The sequence below is a fragment of the Ranitomeya imitator genome, chromosome 2, assembly GCF_032444005.1.
Source record: "Ranitomeya imitator isolate aRanImi1 chromosome 2, aRanImi1.pri, whole genome shotgun sequence".
In the NCBI taxonomy this organism is placed as follows: Eukaryota; Metazoa; Chordata; class Amphibia; order Anura; family Dendrobatidae; genus Ranitomeya; species Ranitomeya imitator.
Window position 1 is genome coordinate 110,603,359 of NC_091283.1, and position 12,008 is coordinate 110,615,366.

The 12,008-nt window shown below is 42.9% G+C and overlaps 1 protein-coding gene across 2 annotated transcripts in view; it reads left to right on the forward strand.

Annotated features, from left to right (window-relative positions):
• The window catches only part of LOC138662044 (synaptotagmin-like protein 2), a 184,540-nt gene that overhangs the window by 134,732 nt on the left and 37,800 nt on the right, over positions 1-12,008 (forward strand). The window lies entirely within an intron of this gene.

The window sequence follows — 12,008 nt, forward strand, 5'->3', positions numbered from 1 at the left end:
TTAGGCATGCATAAAAGCCATAGTTTTATGCACTTCTGAAAAGAAGGACTCCAAAGGCTAGATGGAGTCCAGAATTACTCTGTTGCATCATCATAGTGAATGGAACCCTCGGGGATTTCATTTGAATCAGTCATTTGGAGATTTAGATGGAAACCCCGATATAAGTGCTCAGCGTAAAGCACAGGATAAATATGATTCCAAACATTATGCAAAATGTTTTCCAATAAATGCTTCAACTCAATCCACAAAAAAGCAATTCCCCACTCAGGTCCATCATCTGTCAATAGAAATATAGGGAGCTTCCACGTTACTGGTAATACAAGGCTCTGGAAAAGCATTATGTCTTGGCATTTCTGTAGTCAAGACAGCCCGCCTAATTTACCGGTGCATGTCTTAAGAAGCATGAGCTGGGCATAATGTACGGGCACTACAACGTACTGGTGACTACAACGTACTGTGCACTACAGTGGCAGACTGTCATTTATTCACTCAGCAACATTCACAACTGCTTGTTTCTGGAAAACATCCATGGATTCAAAATCGTCACTACACCTGTAGATAAATTCCCAAAGAGGTATAATTTCCAAACTGAGGTCACTTGAGGGTGGGATTCTGCTCTTCTAGTACTTCAGGGCTCTGTATATGGAGTCCGCAAGCTATTCTAGGAAAATCTGCACTCCAAGAGGCAAATGGCGCTCCCTCCCTCCCGAGTGAAACAAATTTTGTTGCCATTTTTACTCATTTCCCAGTGAGAAAATGTAAAATCTGGAGTGAAAACAAAATATTGGTGTTAAAAATGTATTTATTTTTACCTCACTGCCCAATGGTATAAAATTCTGTGACACACATGTGAGGTCAATATGATCACTGCACCACTAGATAAATTCATTTAGAGATGTAGATTTTAAAATGGATTCACTTTTATGGGGGTGTTCTGCCCATCTTAATGTGCAGAGTTAATTATCATGTTATTCAAGTTGTGGCCACTGGAGGTCATCAGTTGCCTACTTTTCATGTTGTTTACCAACCTTTCCCTCCTAAGAGCAATGTCTTATGGGTTAGTTCCGCCCACATTCTTCTTGTGAAGACAAGCTTCAGTAGCCATTTTTCCTGAGATCTGCAGAGAGGCACACGTGCTCCTGTCTCGCTTACTTTCTTACCCCTGTCCTAACGGATCTCGGTACGTTTATAAAGGTTTAATGCATCTTATGTTTGTGTTAGTATTTAAGCCTTATGCAGCTCCTATAGTCAGATATAGTTAGGCAGATGTGCTTTGCAGCTTGCAGTTAGGTTCAGGTGTACTCTGCATGTAGATAGATGCATTCTTGTATAGAATAGGGCAGTGCTGTTAGAATTACTGTGTAATGCACTCTGTATAATTCTTGCTGTAATGTCCCAGTTATTTATGTGATTGCACCCTGTATGTGCATATACTGAAATGCTGTTATTCTTTACAGTTTTTCACCAGTCATCCACTATGATCAGTCATCCACTATGATCAGTCATCCACTATGATCAGTCATCCACTATGATCAGTCATCCACTATGATCAGTCATCCACTATGATCAGTCATCCACTATGATCAGTCATCCACTATGATTATTCACTGAACATCCACCTTGTACATCAACATCATTCACTATTCGATCATCTACTATGAATACTGTCCACCATTGTTGTTCAACGTTATAGTTTTGGTTATCATCACCCTAATAAATAAGACTTAAGCATCAACACAGTCTGTTTACTGGGATGTGGATGAAGGTTTAGCCGTATGTTGGAATCCACACAGCATCCTACGTGGAGGAAGACAGAACAGTGAAAAACGAGACCGCCAGTCGCAGGCGGTGATTGTAAAGTAAGAACAGATTAGCTGCCTTCAGCGAAACTGATAGCCGGTCGCAGGCTGTAGTTGTTCAGACTGTACGGAACCGCTAACACCCACACTGCTCCGCATTCGGGTATCACAGCAGCCGCCATACAGCCGCGGGACTATACTGCAGCCCGCCAAGAGAAGCTACATCATTCCCGCCACGCGGAAGCTCACCGCACCTAGACTCAGTTTCCCGCCAAAACACTCAGCAGTACGCAGCTAAGCGCACAATGTCTCGAAACAGCACATCCTCACTCAAGACGAGGTCACGATCAAGCTCTAACAGGTCATCATTAGCAGAGCTGGCTGCTGTCGCTCGTGCTGAAGCTGAAGCAGCCAAAGCGAGGTCCTCCTTTGCCGAGAAAGAAATGCATCTAAAGCTGAGACAAGCAGAGCATGAAGCAGAAAATGCACGTTTGCAGGCTGAAACCGCACGTTTGCGGGCAGAGCAAGAAGCAGAAGGTGCGCGCCTGCAAGTGTCTCTAGAAAGACTTATGGTAGACAAAGAGGCTGCAGCTGCAATAGCTAAGGCAAAGTACTTGGAAGCCATGAAGGATCCTGATTATGAGGGACGCAGCAACGTTCTTGGAACAGATCTAGAGCAGCAAGATCCAGCTCAGCGCGTCGCAGAGTACGTTCATCGACACTCCAGCATGGACAACACCCTCGACAGACTACAACGATCAGCCTACGCCGATTATCATCGATCTAACCCCGAACTTCGCTACTACAAACAAGAAGACGTCCAACACAGAGGAGTCGGCCACAGCTATCGTTCCACTGAGAAGAAGGTACAGCTCCCACCTCACCTTAAAGAGACATCTTCTTCACCAGAAAGGTACTATGCAGACTGTCCGAAGCCAAGAGCGTCTCACAGGTATGGTGATGCACCACACACTAGACATGGCTATAACATACCGGCTCGTACCAACACTGATCAAGCCACCATAGACTTGGCAAAGTTCTTTGCCCGCCGAGAACTGGTAACAAAAGGACTTGTAAAGTTCACTGACAAAGCTGAAAACTACAGGTCATGGCGAGCTTCGTTCCAGAACGCCATTCAGGGACTGGACCTTTCTAGTAGTGAGGAGTTAGATCTCCTGGTAAAGTGGCTTGGAACTGAATCGGTCGAGCATGCTAAAAGACTAAGAGACATTAACATAGAATACCCACACATAGGTTTATGTAAAGTGTGGGAAAGACTTGACGAATGCTATGGGTCCGTAGAAGTAATAGAGAATGCTTTATTCAAAAGAATTGATGATTTCCCTAAGATAGGGCCCAAGGGTTATCAAAGACTTAGAGAATTGAGTGATTTATTGGTAGAGTTACAGGTCGCCCAGAAGGAAGGTCACTTGGCTGGATGGGCATTCTTAGACACTGCTAGGGGTGTCAATCCAATAGTACAGAAACTTCCTTACAATCTTCAAGAAAGGTGGATTATACATGGCTCACGGTATAAACAAATTCATAACGTACCATTCCCTCCTTTTACTGTATTTGTTGAGTTTGTCACCCAGCAAGCCAAGATCAGAAATGACCCTAGTTTTGATTTCACTCTGTCATGTTCCACTACCCCTGGTGTCAAACCCAGTAAGACACCCGTGGCAGTCCATAAAACTGATATTGATTCCACAGGTCCTCCACACAAGACAACTAAGCCCCCTACGGAAGAGAGCAAACCTCAGGATGTCAGTAAGCAGTGTCCTCTACACAGGAAACCACATCCTCTACTAAAGTGCAGAGCCTTCAGGGAGAAGACTTTAGAGGATCGCAAAGGTTTCCTCAAGGAAAACAACATCTGCTTCAAATGCTGTGCTACGACCTCTCACTTCGCCAGGAACTGTGGAGCTAGCGTGAAATGTGCAGAATGCAGCAGCACGGATCACAATACAGCCTTGCATCCTGGACCACCTCCAGGAGTGTTGTCACAAGCAGAGGAGCACGATGAGAAACAGAAGAACACCGTCGAAGACACCCCTGCGGTCACCTCTCAATGTACGGAGATCTGTAAGGGACTCAAGGGAGGAAGATCCTGCTCAAAAATCTGCCTTGTCCGAGTCTATCCAACAGGCCACAGAGACAAAGCGCTCAAGATATATGCAATCCTAGATGACCAAAGTAATAGGTCTTTAGCCAGGTCCATCTTCTTTGACAACTTCAGCATTGTAGGCCCCAGTTCTCCCTACTCCCTTAGGACATGTTCAGGTACCGTCGAGACGGCGGGGAGGAAAGCAACCGGATACAAAGTGGAGTCCATGGATGGCCAGACCTGTCTGTCACTACCGACCATCCTGGAGTGCAACCAGATTCCTGACAACAGGTCTGAGATACCTTCACCAGAGGTGGCAACGTATCACCCCCACCTGAAGCGTATAGCCCACCTGATACCTAAGTTGGAACCAGAAGCGCCAATAGCTTTACTTCTGGGAAGAGATATACTACGAGTCCACAAGACTAGAGAATATATCAACGGCTCACTGAATGCTCCATACGCGCAGAGGCAAGACCTTGGATGGGTCATTGTAGGAGATGTCTGTCTAGGAGGAGCACACAAGCCGGTCTCAGTCAACAGTATGCTTACCAGCACACTAGAAAATGGACGTCCATCTCTCTTCCAGCCGTGTCACAATAGTCTGCTAGTAAAGGAACTACCGAGCAGCACTCCCCTACCTTGCCCTTTCTCAGTTCCTATCAACGAAGACCACGCCTGTGAAGGTGAACAAGACAACATAGGATGTACAGTCTTCCACAGGACGAAGGAAGACAACAAGGTAGCGATGTCTATAGAAGACAAGATATTCCTGGACATCATGGACGAACAAATAGTCAAGGATACGGCGAATAGTTGGGTCGCACCTCTACCATTTCGACCTCAGAGGAGACGCCTACCCAACAACAAGGAATTGGTCTACAGCAGATTCATCTCCCTAAGACACAAGCTTCAGAAGTCACCTGAGACGAAGGAACATTTCTTTACCTCCATGGGAAAGATATTCCAGAACAACCACGCAGAGATTGCACCTGCACTTCGACACGGAGAGGAGTGTTGGTACCTGCCCATCTTCGGAGTGTACCATCCTAAGAAGCCAGGTCAAATTAGAGTGGTATTCGACTCAAGTGCCAAATGCGAAGACGTGTCATTGAATGATGTCTTACTGTCGGGCCCAGACCTCAACAATAGACTTCTGGAAGTATTACTCTGTTTCCGTAGAGATTCAGTGGCATTTATGGCCGACATACAACAGATGTTCCACTGTTTTCTCATCAAAGAGGAACACAGAAACTACCTGAGGTTCTTCTGGTACCGTGACATAGACCCGGACGAAGACATCGCAGAGTACCGGATGCGGGTACACATCTTTGGGAACAGTCCTTCCCCAGCGGTCGCAATCTACGGCCTCCGACATTCTGCCAAAAAGGGTGAAGAAGAGTATGGCTTGGACGTCAGGTCCTTTGTGGAAAAGGATTTTTACGTGGATGACTGTTTGAAGTCCACACCGACAAGTGAGGCCGCAATCAGTCTACTAAAGAGGACTCGTGACATGCTCGCTCAGTCTAACCTAAGGTTACACAAGATTTCTTCCAACAGCCGAGAGTTGATGGAAGCCTTTCCCTGTGAAGACTATTCCAGCGATCTAAAGGATTTAGACCTCAGCATCGACCCCCTTCCTATGCAGCGGAGCCTTGGATTGCTGTGGGACCTGAAGACAGATACCTTCACCTTTCAGATCAGCAAGGATGAGAAACCCTTCACTCGCAGAGGAGTTCTTTCCTTCGTGAATAGTTTATACGACCCCTTGGGGTTCGTAGCTCCAGTAACCATCCAAGGAAAGCTGATGCTCAGGGACTTCACCCAAGACACTACTGATTGGGATGATCCACTTCCAGCGGGAAAGGCTGACCTGTGGGCAGAGTGGAGGAAGTCTCTTGAAGCCCTGACCAACCTTCGTGTGAAACGACCGTATGCTCCTGTGCCATCCACAGAGGTCAAAACGCAAACACTTTGTATTTTCTGTGATGCATCAGTCAAAGTGATTGCAGTAGCGTACCTCAAATCCACAGACGTAAGCGGACAATGCCATATCGGGTTCGTTATGAGCCGGACGAAATTGGCGCCTCTTCGTGAACGCACGATACCCAGACTGGAACTCTGTGCTGCTGTCCTCGCAGTTGAGTTAGCCGAGCTGGTCTCGGATGCGATGAGTCTGAAGATCAAAGATGCAGAGTTCTACACCGATAGCAAGGTGGTACTGGGGTACATCTGTAACGAGACACGACGCTTCTACGTCTACGTCAGCAACCGGGTACTTCGGGTAAGAAGATCCACCGGCCCTAATCAGTGGCACTACGTACCTACTCACCACAATCCCGCGGACCACGCGACTAGATCCGTTGCTCCCAGTTATCTGAAGGACACTTCATGGTTCACAGGTCCTACCTCTTTTTACAGTTCGAAGCCCCACATCAGCAGGCCTGAAACTTTCGAACTTGTGGGTCCAGACACAGACGAAGAGATCCGACCTCAAGTGTCTGCTCTACATACAGAGATTTCAAGCTGCCACCTCGAATCTCACTGGTTCAGCAGGTTCTCCACCTGGAAGTCACTCGTTCGAGCTATAGCTTGTCTATTTCCTGTAACCCAGTCCTACAAGACAGCACTTTCTAGTGATTCTGGAGATCCATCCATCCTTACTCCAGCAATGTTACTTACACAGAAAACCTGTGTCCCGAAAGCTCCACTCGGAGAATTCAATGACAAAGACCTCTACAGACGACAATGGAGGCAAGTACAAAGCGTGTCCAACGTCTTCTGGAATAGATGGAGGAAACAGTATCTTTCCACTCTGCAAATCAGGACAAAGTGGCAGAAAGACCGCCCAAACATTCAATCTGGCGATGTTGTACTCGTCAAAGACAGTCAGTCACATCGGAACGAGTGGCCACTCGGCCTAGTCATTACGACCCTGCCCAGTAAAGATGGGAAAGTGCGGAAAGTAGAGGTCAGAGTGTGCAAGCTTGGAGAAAACAAACTGTTCCTCAGACCCGTTACCGAGCTTGTATTATTATTTTCCCCAAAAGAACCTAATTGTGGCATCTGTTGACGCCAAGCGGGGAGTGTTCTGCCCATCTTAATGTGCAGAGAGTTAATTATCATGTTATTCAAGTTGTGGCCACTGGAGGTCATCAGTTGCCTACTTTTCATGTTGTTTACCAACCTTTCCCTCCTAAGAGCAATGTCTTATGGGTTAGTTCCGCCCACATTCTTCTTGTGAAGACAAGCTTCAGTAGCCATTTTTCCTGAGATCTGCAGAGAGGCACACGTGCTCCTGTCTCGCTTACTTTCTTACCCCTGTCCTAACGGATCTCGGTACGTTTATAAAGGTTTAATGCATCTTATGTTTGTGTTAGTATTTAAGCCTTATGCAGCTCCTATAGTCAGATATAGTTAGGCAGATGTGCTTTGCAGCTTGCAGTTAGGTTCAGGTGTACTCTGCATGTAGATAGATGCATTCTTGTATAGAATAGGGCAGTGCTGTTAGAATTACTGTGTAATGCACTCTGTATAATTCTTGCTGTAATGTCCCAGTTATTTGTGATTGCACCCTGTATGTGCATATACTGAAATGCTGTTATTTTTTACAGTTTTTCACCAGTCATCCACTATGATCAGTCATCCACTATGATCAGTCATCCACTATGATTATTCACTGAACATCCACCTTGTACATCAACATCATTCACTATTCGATCATCTACTATGAATACTGTCCACCATTGTTGTTCAACGTTATAGTTTTGGTTATCATCACCCTAATAAATAAGACTTAAGCATCAACACAGTCTGTTTACTGAGATGTGGATGAAGGTTTAGCCGTATGTTGGAATCCACACAGCATCCTACGTGGAGGAAGACAGAACAGGGGGATTCTGCTGTTTTGGCACCTCCAGGGCTCTACAAATGTGACATAGCACCCTCAAACCAGTCCAGCAAAATCTGAACTCATATATGGTGCTTCTTCCCTTCTGAGCTTTCCACTGTGCCTCAAAAGTAGTTTTTGACCATATATGGGGTATCAGGGTACTCAGGAGAAATTGCACAAAAAAAAAAATTTTTTTGTGAATATGAACAAAAATGTGGGCTAAAACAACATTTTTGTGGGGAAAATATATATTTTTTTAATTTTCACAGCTCAACGTTGTAAAATTCTGTATAGCATCTGTGAGTTCAGGGTGCTCACCACACATCTGGATAAATTCCTTGAGGGGTCTAGTTTCCAAAATGGAGTCACTTGTGAGGGGTTTCCACTCTTTAGGCACATCAGGGGCTCTCCAAACGCGACATGGCGTCCGCTAATGATTACAGCAAATTTTGCAATCAAAAAGTCAAGTGGCGCTCCTTCCCTTCCAAGCCATGCCGTGCGCCCCAACACTAGTTTTCCTCCACATATGGGGTATCGGTGTACTCAGGAGAAATTGCACAACAAATTGTATAATGCATTTTCTCCTGTTACCCTTGTGAAAATAAAAAAAATTGGGGTCTAAAGTAAATTTTTTGTCAAAAAAAGGGAAAGGTTAATTTTTTTCCTTCCACATTGATTCAGTTCCTGTGAAGCATCTGAAGGTTTAATAAACTTCTTGAATGTTGTTTTGAGCACCTTGAGGGGTGCAGTTTTTAGAATGTAGGCCCTCAAAGTCACTTCAAATGTGATGTGGTCCCTAAAAAATTGGTTTCGTAAATGCTGTTGTAAAAATGCGAAATCACTGGTCAACTTTTAAGCCTTATAACTACCTAAAAAAAAAATTACAAAAATTGTCCTGATGTAAAGTAGTGTGGGAAATGTTATTTATTAACTATTTTTTTTGTGACATAACTCTGTGATTTAAGGGCAAAAAAATTAAAAGTTTGAAAATTGCAAAACTTTAAACATTTTCGCCAAATTTCCTATTTTTTCACAAAACCACAAATCATATCAAAGAAATTTTATGACTATCATGAAGAACTATGTGTTATAAAAAAAAACATTCTCAGAATCAATGGGATCTGTTGAAGCGTTACAGTTATTACCTCATAAAGGGACATTGGTCAAAATTGTAAAATTTGTCCTGGTTGTGAAGGTAAAAACAGGCTCTAGGGCAAAGGGTGTTAAAAAAAAAAAAAAAAAAGAAGTTTTTTTCCCCCCATATTATGTTCTGTATTTAAAAAAAAAAAAAAGGAATCTTGCAATTTTCGCACTGGCCACATGGGCTTTTTTTAAACTCACACTTTCTGTTCTTTTAGAAATAGTTTGCAAAAGTTTCCTTATCATCCGAGGTAGAATTACAGTGACAGGTAATGCCTCTATACACAGCTGATAGCACAGGACCCAATACTCACAATAGGTGAAGTCACAGCTGACCCTGCTCCTCTTCACAATAACCTTGCACACACTCATTTGACACTTCAGCATCTGACCATTGTGGCTAATGTACATGTGTTATCTCCTGAAATAAAAGGAAGTATGAGTCTAGAAAAAGTCACAGTGGCCAGTGTGAAAATTGCACAGATGGTAATATGTTTACTTTTTAATACAGATTGTGCTAAAAATCATCATCAAATTTTTTTTTATGTATTTGTTTTAGAAATAATTATGATTTTTCTTCCTTTGTCTTAAAAACAAAATCTATCTACCAAGTCCAGACTCAGAATGTGTTTTCTCAATCGGTTTCCAGAACCAATGGTCTGTTATACAAATAAGTAGATAAAAAATAGAAAAAAAAAAGAAATATATCTTCCAAGTATAAAAAGAAAGATCCTGGTCATGACTTCTGAGCAAGCGGTGAAATTACTAATCATGAGATGTACTTACGATTTCACAGCAGGTTGCCAGACAGACACTCACCTGTGATGTCACAGCGTCGTACCTGACTAAAACCCACTTCCCTGATGGTAACTTGTGATGTCACAGCTGCTTATTTGCAAAAAAAATGTAGTTCTGAGGTCACAGCAGCTGACTGGATCCCACTTGAGATGTCATAGCAGCCTATTAGACTGAAACTCTTTTGCGATCGCACTAAACCTTACATGACGGTTGTAATATTACATCACTTAGTCATGGTCAAAAGTGTTGGCACCCTTGAAATTATTCCAGAAGATGAAGTATTTCTCCCAGATAATTATTGCTATTACACATGTTTTGTTATACACATGTTTATTTCCTTTGTGTGCATTGGAACAACACAAAAAAACTGAGAAATGAAGTCAAATTGGACTTAATTTCACAGAAAACCCCAAAACTATGCCTGCCAAAATTGTTGCCACCTTCCCAAAATTGTGGGTAAAACAACTTTTGTTTCAAGCATGTGATGCTCGTTCAAACCAATGGCAAGTAACATATGTGGGCAATGTGAAAATCACATCTGAAACCAGATAAAAAAGGGGAGAAGTTGACTCAATTTTTGCATTGTGTGTCTGTGTGTGCCACACTAAGTATGGAGAACAGAAAGAGGAGAAGAAAACTGTCTGAGGGTTTGAGAACCAAAAGTGTAATATATATATATATAAATATATATATATATATATATATATATATATATATATAGATAGATATATAGATATATCAATAATCTCAAGATTAGGTCAATTTCTAGAGATTTTCATGTTTCTTTGTGAATGGTGTGCAACATAATCAAGAAGTTTACAACCCATGGCTCTTTAGCTAATTTCCCCGGACGTGGACTGAAGAGAAAAATTGATGCTTGTCCGGATGGTGGATAAAGCAGCTCCAATCAAGTTCCAAAGAAATTTAAGCTGGCCTGCAGGCTCAGGGTGCATCAGTGTCAGCGCGAACTGTCCATCGACATTTGAATGAAGTGAAATGCTGTGACAGGAGACCCAGGAGGACCCCACTGCTGACATAGAGACATAAAAAAGCTAAACTGCAATTTGCCAAAATGTATGTGATTAAGCCAAAATCCTTCTGGGAAAGCGTCTTGTGGATAGATGAGACCAAGATAGAGCTTTTTGATAAAGCACACCATTCTACTGTCTACCGAAAATGGAATGAGGCTTACAAAGAAAAGATCACAGTGCCTACAGTCAAATATGGTGGAGGTTCAAAGATGTTTTAGGGTGGTTTTGCGGTCTCTAGCACTGGGTGCCTTAACTATGTGCAAGGCATCAAAAAATCTGAAGATTACCAAAGTATTTTGGGTTGCAGTATAGTGCCTAGTGTCAGAAAGATGGGTTTGCGTCCTAGGTCATGGGTCTTCCAGCAGGACCGTGGCCCCAACCATACTTCAAGAAGCACCCAGAAATGGATGGCAACTAAGAGCTGAAGAGTTCTGAAGTGGCCAGCAATGGGTCAGTTTGCAAAAGAAGAGTGGTCTAGAATTCCAGATGAGAGGTGTAAGAAGCTTGTTGGTGGTTATAGGAAGTGAATGGTTGCACTTATTTATTCCAAAGGGTGTGCAGCCAAATATTAAATTGAGGATGACAACAATGTTGGGGGGTTTTGTGGGAAATTATGTCCAATTTGCCTTTGTTTCTGTTTTTTTTTTTTGTGTTGTTCCAATACACACAAAGGACCTAAGCAGGTGTATAACAAAACGTGTAATTGCAATAATGATGTCACAGCTTGTCACACCACATTACCAGATGGAAACCCATTTGTGATGCCACAGCAGCTTACCAAAACCCATGTTTTGTGTCACAGCAGCTTTTCATACAGAAATCCTCTTGTGAGGTCATCCATAGTTTTTACAGTAGTTGATTTGCATCTGCCAATTTAATGACGGCGGTGCGCCAGCTGCTGACCACCTCTTGCTTAGTTCCAAAAAATACCTCTGCATAATAATCAAATAGAAATAAGTAAACATAATTAAATGATTAATGCCTCTGAAGAGGAGTGTAGTTATTATCTTATGGAAGCCATAGTGTCCCCAAAATACCACACACAGTGTCAAGGGTGAGAATAAATACGGACGTTGATACTTTTTTTTTTTTAATCCATTTTGTTGGTAACTAAATATATCTGGCTCATTTTCAGATCTGGGAAAAATGTGGCATCAAAATAACAACAGATAATTAACATTCCATAGATACGATACCGTAACAGATTGTAACATTTTTACTGTATTTTCTCTTTAAGCTAA